Genomic DNA, 11,774 nt, shown 5'->3' on the forward strand with positions numbered 1-11,774 from the left:
TAGAAGGCTGAATGATGCTGCACAGGAAGTCATTTAAACATGTTCCCCTTCCCTGACAGTCAACCAGAAGCCATGAACTAAACTTGAATTTTTTGATTCTCTCCCCTACTTGGGGTAGAGCTTATAGGACATAATGACGAAAACTAAACTGTCTTTGCAAAATCAAAACATCTGCTTGTTTGAATGCCCTGCGTCTTCCGCACTCAGCTAGAAGCTCTTTTTGATCACTCTTCCCTTTTCGTGAGATGGAGATATTTCTGCAGCAACGTTTGCCACCGTTGCCATACACCATTCAAATGGACCAGAAAACCTGCTGATATGGCTATGCTGGTGAAAACAGACACTATCACCAGCTTCTTAGAACACCTGCAGGGAGAAACATCTCAAGGATTAAAATCAAGGATTTTAATGTTCAAGTCGAGTTTAGAAGCGAGAAACTCTGTGATCTAGGAGTCAAAATTAAGCAGCTGGTGGTTACAGGTATCATGGCAGAGACCCAAGGAACCTGTTCAGTGAAGACTAGAGAAGCAAAAGCTTAGACCTGAGTTTTCCTGATGATGCTGATGAATGAGTGTCTTGATCTTGATGAAAAATGACATATGAGGCCGGCCTCGGGGCTCACTCGGGAGAGTGCGGCGTTGGGAGCACCAAGGCCGCGGGTTCGGATCCTATATAGGGATGGCCGGTGGGCTCACTGGCTGAGCGTGGTGCAGACCACACCGTGCTGAGGGTTGCGATCCCCTTACTGGTCAAAAAAAAAAAAAAAAAGACACATGGCTACAGGAATATGGCTTTGAAAAATATTAAAATTATTTGAAGGGGGTCACTTTTAAAAGGTCCTTAACAAAGTAGGTTTAAAGATAGTGTTTTTCTTGAGTAAACACATCTCATTTCCACATATTATATTAAAGTATCAGATTGCACCATGTGAAATTACAATAATTCAGCTTTTCTTGACGTACAAAAGTGTCAATTTTATGTGGTTCCTAAGGACGTTCTGATCGTCCTGAAAGGTTAAAGGGGTGCTGTGAATGATCTCTGTTAGACTCGCTGAGGTCCTGCTTTCGAGACTCACCCAGGCCCAGGTCCTGGGCCTCTCCCAACTTGGTTTGGGAAACACTCAGAACCTCATTCCCAATCCTCACTGCTGCCATAAACTAGTCTTGCTTCCATAAACTAGCTGGAAGACAATAACAACTGTAATAATAATATGAATATGTATATTTTTAATTACGAAGTACCAGACACTCTTCTAAGCACTTTACCTTTGTTAATTTACATTTAAACCAAACAACAGTCCTATGGGGATAGATAATTATATCATTTCTTATAGACAAGGAAATCGAGGCACATAAAGGTTAAGTGATTTGCCTAACATTCCACAGGTAATACATGGGAAGCCAGGATTTGAACCCGCCAGTGTGGCTACAGAGCCTGAGCTGTCCCTCACTCTAATGTATAACACTACACTATATTATCTCTCCATTGCAAGAATCTACAAAATAGCTAATTGACCAAGGCAATAGCAGTTGAGACAGAGATAAGGTGATTGACAACACAGGTATTAAGGAATTAGAATTGACAGAACTTGTTCTCAGTTAGATGTGGAGAGTGAGGGAAGGAGACACCTGAAGAGAGTCCTAGGCTCCTGGCTGGTGTGATGGGAGGATGTTTGTGCTATTCAGTCATAAAGGGAAGATACAAAAAGAGGCAGCTCATGCTAGATGATCAGTTCAATTTTGGATATGAGCTGGGTTTGGGTTATCTGGTGGACTCAGGGTTGAGGTTTTCCAGCAGACAGCTGAGAACACAGGTGTAAGCTCAAGGGAGAGGTTAGGGCTCACTACGACTATTTAGAAGTCATCAGCATCTAGGTAGGAGATGAAGTTGTGAACATGAAGGTAATCACCCAGAGCAAGTGAGCAGTGAGAGAGAAGATTTCCAATGTCTGCCTTTGGTTGGGTTCCCCAGGAGCACTTCTAGAGATGAGGATTCCTGTAAGAGTGACTTAATAAACAAGACAGGTAGGGAAGGGGGAAAGTGGGTCAGGGAAAGGAAGGAAGTCAAGCAAAGAATGCAATATTAAGCAAAGTTCCAGAGGCTGACTTTGCCTCAAACCCAAGGGGAGCTCTGGAGATAGTGTAGGTGCCACTTCAGAGATGTCCCAATTGGGGCCAAGGGGCTAAGGTATTTACACTCTGCCCCATCTGCACTGGCTAAGGGATGCTTTTAGGGGATGCTAATTCCCGGACACTTCTAGGTCTTAGTATAAGACAGGCCAAGTGGACTCCAGCCCCCTGGGATAGGCCCCTTTGTTAAAGAGAAGCAGGGGCAGGCTGTTGAGAGAGTGTATTAAAACAGCAAAGGGAATCTGGTGGGTCACTGACATTGGCTGGAATGACTTCCTTGGGAAGTGTCAACATAAAAGAGTGGTCAGAGGCAGGGGGTTGAGTCAGCACACAAAACTGAGAAGAAGCACTCAGGGAGATGAAAGGAGAAAGCTGTGATAGAGAAGTCAAGAAATAGGATTTGCAGGGAGAATGAAGAGGCTGGTGGTGTCACATGCAGCAGAGAGGTCCAGAATTCTAGCAAGGTCAGGAGAGCGTACAATGATTTTGACAACAGAGGTCACCAATAACCTTTATTAAGTGGTGTGGGAGTGTTGGGCATGGGTGTTTAAAGCCTTGCTCCAATAAATTCAGGAGTGAATTGGCATAAGAAAGTACAGATCATTTAATTCTCTTGAAAAAGTTGGCAGTGACAGGGAAGAGCTATAGAAAAGAAGGTTGAGAGGGTTACGTGGCTGAAAGAGAGTTTTTTAAAAAAAAGATCTTGAGGGAGGTAGGAGGAAGAGAACTAGGGAAATGGAAAGTAGAGGATAATTAAAAAGTCTTGCTTAGAGAAAAAGCAAGATTTGAGAAGAGAAAACTCTTCCACCAGCAATGGAGGAAGAAGCATGGTGAGCAGACTGCAGACACTGGTGCGTATATAGGGATGGGGATGAGAAGACGAGGGAGCTCATGTCCCATGTGTCCATCTTTCTCTGTGTCTTCTGCTATCATTTAGGTTATAATGTTTGGAGCTTCAGTTTTCACACCATGGATTTTCGCTGTACTTGAGTTGGGATTATGACATGGGAAACAGTGTTTCCAAAATTTTATTTTGTATAATGATCTGCTGGTAACAATTCAATAAATGTCAAGAGGAGCGGAGTATTATAACACTCAATCACAATGAATGGGGTTTATTACACAGTGCAAGATTGTTTAATGAAAACACTTTTTAAAAGATTCTTATCTTTGATTTGTAAAGGTTTTTATATATACATGAAAATAAACGACAACTTGAAATATTATTCAATATAAATCTAAATTTTGAATCCTTGGTTTTAGAAAATGTTACAAGACAATGAGACGACTAACAGTAGTCTCCGATCATACAGCATCTGCTGTGCTAAGTGGGGTGTTAGGTGCTTTAAATAAATTGCCTAATTTTCTTTATAAACTGTGTGCATGTCCTATTATCACCATAGTGAAAAAAAAAAAAAACTGCCAAAGATTGCATGCTAGCAACTCTCAAGAAGCAGATTTTAAAAAAAGTATTTTCATCAGTTTTAAAAAATTAAAGAAAAAATGACTTGCTTATTTAAAAAAAGGCACAAAACCCAAGCATGCAGACGTATACACAGTAGAGGTGACCTTTATTAAGAGTTTAATAAGTATTCTTCCAGGCAATTATCAGTCTCTCTCTCTCTGCTCATATGTATGTATGTGTATGTGTGTGTGTGTGTGTGTGTGTATACTTATTTTAAAAAAGAAAAATCACTGTATCTCCAATTCTGCAATTTGCCTTCCCACTTAATATTCATAATCTGTTTCCTTTTTCTCTTTTGACAGTTTATTATTTTTTGGACAGTTTAAAATATAAAATAATTTTACCTATTACTATTCCCTCCAATCATCCACTTCTGATCTTTTATGAGTGTGTAGGTCAATTAGCTGGATCAAGGACTAACTTTCTAAAAAATTTTTAATGACAAAACAGTGCTTTGAAACATAATATTTGTTTTTGGGAGCAGTGAGGTTTTTGTCACTTTTTTGGAGTGCTGTTTTAAAGACGAGCTTTAGCTATAAGTAACCAGATGTGTCAAACTTGCCTTGCCCAAAATTCAAACCATAAGGCAAAGGTGGCTGGGAGATGATCTAAAAATAAAACAGTATATATAAAAGTAGTCCCTTGGTTTTCTTTGGAAGGCCATAAATTTTCCTAACTTTGTGCCTTTCACTGTTCATGGCTCCTTGGCCTGTGATTTATGCTCTTCCTAGTAGACAAGGTTAGGGTAGTCAGATATCCCAGATTTAGATGTAGATAAATGGTGAGGTTTTGTGCATCACATAACAAAGAACCACTCCATGATTTGCAAAATAATTATTGGGGTCATGAAGTTAGCAATTTTTCTGTAGTGGGGTAGGGAGCATGTCCTCCCCCCGCAAGTTGATTAGCCTCTGAGGTGTCATTTGTTTGGGCTCCATTAACAGCCATGAGCTAACATTTCTTCACAGATTAAATGAACAGCTGATAAGCTGTGAACTGTGATATGTCAATTAACTAGGATTTCAAAGTGAAAGGATGACGAGCATTTAGAATCTTCACAGAGGATCTGTAGTAGCTTATGCGTATTCTAGAATTCAGTCTATTTCCTTTTTAAAATCTCTGCCTTTCTGTCTATCTCATGTTCTCTCCGTCTATAAAAACCCTGAAAGTGAGTTGATACTTTTTACTTCTGTTCTTTTGACTCTCGATGTCTCTTTCCCCTTTCCTGTTCTCACCAGCTCACCATCATCTGACATCCTGCTCTTCCCTCTGGGTTAGTGGCCCTACGTAAAACATTTTTTTCTCACTTTTTTTTTCTTTGATGTTTTTAAAACCCCAGTCCTGACACTAGATTATTCCCCATGAGAGAACATTTGAGAATTTTCTCAATCTGAAGCTTGAGGAGGAAGAAAGAAACAGGTTGTTCCCCGGAGCTTCTGGTGGAGACTGACACACCACCTGCAGTCCGGGGACCTTGGCCGAGGGAGAGAGACATCCTCCCTTGGCTTGGCTTGTCATCCTCAGTCTGAAAATTGATTTGGTCTTCTGCTATTTCTTCTTGTGTCCATTCTCTAGATCTTGAAGTGGTTGAAAGCAGCATCAGTTTAGACAAGTGGCAGTTTGAATCTCTTTTTAAGGTCAAAAGAAAGTAATATTTGGGAATGAAGCCCAGCTACCCTTCCTGAGTATTTTAGTAGTGGTTATTTCTATAGTTCTTTGAAGTTGGGGAGACTGTTAGTGTGAATTTTGCAAGTTGGTATGTAACTGGTAAGTTGAACTGGCATGACTTGTGGATGTGGCCTGTGATAGAGACACAGCTTCACTGTTGTCTCCCATCTTCTTTATAGCATTTATTGAGTAGGGATAATCTTTGCCTGCCACTAGATGAAAAGTCTGGCCGACCCGTGGCTCTTCTTTGGGGTAATGACAGTGTCACAGTTGTTTTAAGTTGCAAACACAATCTCAATTTAGCGGTTAGAATGCTTAGTGCTAGGGAATCAGTCAAAACTCTGACAATATAAAATATAAAATAATTTTACCTACTACCATTACGTTCTTATCATGGTATTACACTTCCTCTCCCCACCTCCCATGCTGGCTACTTGCGGAGGGAAAAGGGGACGTGTTCTTCACATTTCTTCTGCTTTGCTTTTCTCCCTAACCTCAGCTTGTAGGATCTGGAGGTGGGGGTGGGGGCAGGTGAGAGGCTTAGGGGAAAAGAGACTCAGGGGCTGCTGTTAGCTCAGGTTGAGCCCTCCGGTGCCAGATGTTTAACCACACCTGCCAGACACTCTGTGTAGCTATTCATACTGGCTCTTCAGATGGACCTCTCAGTGGACTCAGCCTGTCTCTGTCTTCAGCCTCCTGGTCCCTGCCAATGCATCTCTAGTCTTAATGTCACATGTGCCTCCTTCCACAGCCCCTAAGGAGCCAGTGTGCATCCTCAGCTTCTGGCTGCGGTTTCCTTCATTACTTTCTGTTTCCCTGTTGGACTTGACCCAAGAAGGGGCCATATCAATTGTCTCTTGCCCGTGGACCACCTCTGGCCCATGGGATGCCACTGTTCATTTTCTGCACAAATTCCATGAGCAAAGAAACATCAGCTTGTCTCTCATCCGTTAAATTTCCTGGGCAGGGGTTAGACCCCTCTTTATTTGGCTGGGCACCAGCAGGGGACACAATGCCGCTCCTCAAGTGGTCCTGCTAAATCTCCTGCTTTAACAGGCCTGAGGTTAGTTTACCATGAGCACCCCCTACTTCCCAAGGTGGAGGGAAGGGTTTCACAGAACAGTTTTCTTCAAGAAAATATTTATCAAATCTTTACTTCTTATCCTTCCTGCATTTTTATATTCTCCTTGTGGGCTTTAGAACTTTTCAATTGGCTTTCTATCACTTTCTTTGAAAGTTTGCCTTTTGGTGTGGGCTTTTCAACATTTAATAACTGTTGCATTTTGGTGCCCCTTTGGAAATGTAAATGTAAACTCTGATTGTAAGTACGTTGGGAAAGACTGGGGATTGCAAATGGACCAGTTCTCAAAGTTCTTGCTTATGTTAGGCTAATTGCATTAATTAAATGCCAAATATGTAAATATTCCTGGATGGCTGGATGCTTTGAGGTACACTGATATGTTGTTGTGTAGTCTAATTTAACTTTCTTAGTAGAGAAGACTCAAAACAAAACAAACTAATAAACACAGCAACAAAACATTCAGCCCAACAAAAGTGAATGATGTTTAGCATTGTGGACAGTGACCTTTGCTTCCAAGACTCACTAAAGACATCCCTTTTCAGAGAAATCTATTTCTTGCTCCCAGAGAGGTGGGATAGTTATATTCTGGTTGAGAATGTGGACGTGGTGTTAGGTTTGGGATTAACTTACTAACTTGGGGAAGTTTTCCTCCTTTAACTTTACATTTCTTATCTGTTAAATAGAAATATCTCATAGAATTAGAATTTTTGTGAAGATTACACGAGTTCATGAGTGAGTAAGCTAGGTAGAGTGTCTGGCACATATAATTCACTAAATAAATGTTTGCCTTATGGCCACTCTTTGTGTTCCAAACCCAAATCCCATTAGTACGTGGTAGATTTTCTACTGCTCTCTCATATCTGGTTCTCTTTCCTTCAGGGTCCATGGCGTCACCAGTCTGGGAGGCTGATCCCCCTCAGGCCGAACTGGGAGCAGGTGGCTAGAGGCGGGCACCCTTGGGGACTACCCATATCCATTGGCACTTCTCACTTCCATGTGCTTCAGCCCAGCTCCCAACCACCAACACTGTGACTTTCTGCCTGAAGGCTTTCTCTGGCAGCTGCAGCCGGCTGTGCCTGAGCACGGGGCCAGTTGAGTGAGGAAATTATGTCTTCAACCAATACATTCTTTTGCTCCTTTACCCCTTGGGTGGGATAATTCTGAGTCACAGGTTCTATGTTGCTTCTCAAAGTTTTCAGGTGGGATTGAGCTCTAACTACCCACAGTGGTAAGTTGCTCAATAACACACCTTGCACTGGCTTCCTTCTCTTCCCTGTAGTTACAGGAAGGAGCATGCAGGATGTTTAGGATGTTCTCTTGGGATCAACACCTGTGAAATGGAAGGGAAGGAAGCAGAGTGGCAGAGGGAGAAGTTGGGCCACCATGCAGTGCCAATAGAGTCCTCAGCTGGCCCTGTGGGAAGCTCCAGAGCTCCAGAGCAATAGGTGTTTATAACCCCACAATGAGTAATCACCAGCTGTGGGTTGTACCTGGAAGGAGTCCTGATCATGGGCCAAGGCCATCTCCAAAGAGGGCTGACAGCTGGGCTTCTTCTGGTAACACCCCAGCCTTCCCTCCTGAGGGGCCTGGGCAGTGCATCACAGCACCCACTACACCCAGCTCCCACTCCTCCACCAGTGTTTCTCAGGTCATCTCCTCAAACTCGCCTTGACACCTTGTCTCAGCATCTGTTTACGGGAGAACTGCTAAAGCAGGGCTTTAACAGCACTGCTTGGAGAGCTTCTTCTGTGTCCTCTGTTGCTGCCAGGCATAGGAAAGAGGGGTGTGACTCCTGCCCGGGGAATCTGAAGGGAGAGTGATAGACTGCTTGGCGATGGAGGTAGCAGAGGGGTTACTGCCTAGGGATTAGCCTGTACCCAGGAAAGCAAAGGAGAGAGGACAAATGTTTTCCATGGAGTAGAGATGGGCCTTGGATGTGAGAGAGTCTGTATGGACTTGGCTGGGTCTTGTACAGCTGGCAAAATTAGCCCTGCAGCAAAAAATTGGGGATGGATGTCAGATTCCTGGGGGCTATGGAAGGAGGCACATGTGACTACTCAGTGTAATAAAGTCAAGAAGATTAAAAAAGGCCAAATCCAATTCCTTCTACTTACATTAATTATAGAAAATCTCATTTATTTGCACTATAAAGTAACAGTGTCCAGGGGTTTATCTGGACTGCTAATCTTTTCACATTCATCACACTGGCTATTTGCATTCTGGAAGCCAATCCTGACCCTGTATGCCGAGGATTAGCCATTCTGTTTTAGAGTTATGCTTCCTAATTTTACGTTCTTTTTTGATTGAACCTGCCATGGAGAATAATAGGATAATCAAAGCCGTGCTACCTCTGGCCATGATTGTATTCAATCAGGACATCACAAAAGGCCACATTAACGATTATGTTTTCTGTAGTAGATATTGCCAAAGAGAAAATCTCATAACAATCCAGTATTTCTAATCGTATCTGATGTTCAATCAAATATTTGGCAGCTTATTGTTTATCTAGGTTGGTCAAGCCAGGTTAATTGGAGCCCCAAAGAGTTCAGTCCTTGTGCACAATTAGTGTCGTCTGGTTGGGACTCGTTTGGTCAACAGTGCAGATATTATGTCAATTTGTGAATCATATAAAAACCAAATTCAGCAATGCCACAGGAAAAAAATTAATACTCTATTTTCCATCTCTCCAACTTTGTTATCAATATTATCTGTGATTTCCAGAGATTTTAATTTCTGTATAGTTATAATAATCCCCCAATACATCATAATTCTTAAAAGATTTTAAAGAATCAACTTAGCCACAATTTTTCATTATATTTTAATGAAAGAATAAAATTTTGGTGAGTAGTTAAGGGAATGAATCCAAATGTTGAATTACAATGATATCTGTAACAGTAGAGAAAAAGCTAGAAGTGCTTCTTAGACTTGATTGTGCACAAAAATTACCTAGGGGACCTTGTTAACACGAGGATTCTGATTCCATCGGTTTGGGGTGGGGGCCTGAGGTTCTGCATTTCTACTGATCTCCCAGGTGATGCTGCTGCCGTGGTTTGCCAACCATGGTATGAATAGCAAGGACACAGGAGACTTTCTTAAAACCCTTATATATTTAAGCAAATGTTCACTTTAACATTTTTTCATAAGCCAATTTGCATAAAGCAAGGCCAGTTACTTAAATGCTCCAGGGTTAGGGACTAACTATTTTATTAAGTCTAAGATGCCATCGACTGTTAGATGAGTCATTATGTGCTGCTAAGAGGGAAAAATGCTGACAATTAAACTATGATGCAGGCTGATTACAGAAATGTTAAAAAGGAGTTTTAGAATTGAAGAAATATGGTGGTTTCTCTGACCCCCTTTTCAGTTTCTACACTGAGTATTGACTCTATGCTGCATACTTGTTCTTTGATGTAGGTGCTGAGATGATCCCATTTTAGAGGTGTGGAGTGGCTCAATTACCTTAAGTGGCACAGGAAGGGCTATTGTCCCCAAGGAAAACGCTCCCCTGTACTGTCTCCAGTGGCTTTCACTTAAAATAAATGCACCTATTGCAGTGACCTACAATAGTGTCTGGCCTGCTGTGTTTATTTCCTTTTTACACACATTTTCCTTGAGCCGGCTTCTTGTATTCATCTCTCTGCTGAAGTGGCTGTCTTGAACTCAGCAATGACCTTTTTACTGCCAAACACAGCGATCTTTTCAGTCTGGATTTTCCTTGACTCCATCTTTATTTGATGTAGCCTCCTCTCCTCAGCTTCAAACTCCCTCTCCTGTGTTTCTGAGTAGCTTGCTTTTTATGTTTGATACCTCTCTACTTATAAGTAAATTATATTTCAGTTAATAAATTTATTACCAGCTCTTTCCTTGGCAACCATGTATCAGAGATGTATTAGAGGAATCCAGATGGTCCCCAAATCCTCATTGAATAAAAGTGAGGAATTTAGAGGTGTGCAATACAAATTATTGCTTTGAATTCACAGGTCTTGCTAGAACTTTCTCTGCTCCCACTCTGTGCATATTTTTATCATTGAGTATACAGTGTGATATTCTAATTTTGTTCCCTTGCCTTTGTATCCTGCTTGACTGAGATCCTTGTGGGTAGGAAATGTGTTTTATTTATTTTTGTTCCTCCAACCCCTGTCCAATGCCTGGCACATAAATGATTCAACACTGCTGAGGCACCACCACAATTTACTATTTTAGTGGCAAGAGAAGCCATTTCCTGAGATCTGTCTTGTGTTGCGAGGGAATCTTACTTATGAGGTCTCCAGCCCCAGGAACAGATCAATCAGAAAAAGGAGGGTAAGAGAGGCTGTGGTGAAGCCCTTTCTCTGTTTTACACAGAGACCTAACTGGTCCCAGGTTGAAATTACTCTTGGATTATTTTCTATTTTCTTTTTTTCTTGGCAGAAAATTTGGAAGTTCTGATTTTTACACATGGGAGTAAAATTAATCTTTGTATGGAGGACAAAGTCTTCTACTGAAAATTAAAAAAAAAAAAAAAAAACCCAACAAGGGCCATCATAGAATGTTATTTAAAAAACAGTAAAAGGGTCAAGGACTGTAGGGTTAAGGATCCTTGCCAAGAAATGGTTCTCTAGGAGTTTGATTTCTGAAATGCTTCTTCCCCTTACCTGATGACTCCTAAGCTCATTCCCAGATCAGTCTAAAGGTGATGTAAGCCTGGAGAAAATTAGGTTTTCCCCTTATGGGCTGGCATGACAGTCTATCATCACTTTCCCTGTTTGCTGGGTTGCTTTAGTTAGATTTGAGTTAGTTCATTGTCTTCTTCTGAGGCAAGTCATGTAAAGCCACAATTATTGGTAATTCAGCTATGGAACAAAGCTGTTTTTAAGAAAAATCAAATTAAATCTGTTTTGAAAGAGGAAAATGACATAATCATTGACCTTACCATAAGTAATTTTACTGCTTGATTTTAGAGTCCATTATATCTCTTCCTCCTTTTGTTTATCAAATGATTTGTGTTCAATCCTAACAGCACTTTTCTTAAGCCAATAATTTATCACTTGTGGCAGAGCTGTGGCTGCAGAATGTTTAAAAACCACCCAGGTGGCTGCAGAGGCCATTGAGAAGCAGTGTGGCAGGAATCTCGACAGAGGGCGCTGTGCTATTTGAGATAACTTTCCAAGGGAGGGAGAAGCCTGTTAACCGACCAGCATTTTCAGATGGGGGAAAAAAAAATGCAGAAGAACACAGCACTTCCTCCCACCCCCCCACTAATTCTGTAAGAGGCACAATGGAATTTTAAAAAATGAAAATGGAAAAATTTATCAGTTATCTCCTAAGGTCTAAATTCAATGCAAAGAAAGTTTTCAACATTGGCTGTTTATCAGTTACAAAGGGCTTGTACCACCTAATGTGCACACACACTCCGTTTTCCTGATATATTAGCGTTTGCCCTGTAAATGTG

The sequence above is a fragment of the Cynocephalus volans genome, chromosome 3 (assembly GCF_027409185.1).
Source record: "Cynocephalus volans isolate mCynVol1 chromosome 3, mCynVol1.pri, whole genome shotgun sequence".
NCBI lineage: Eukaryota > Metazoa > Chordata > Mammalia > Dermoptera > Cynocephalidae > Cynocephalus > Cynocephalus volans.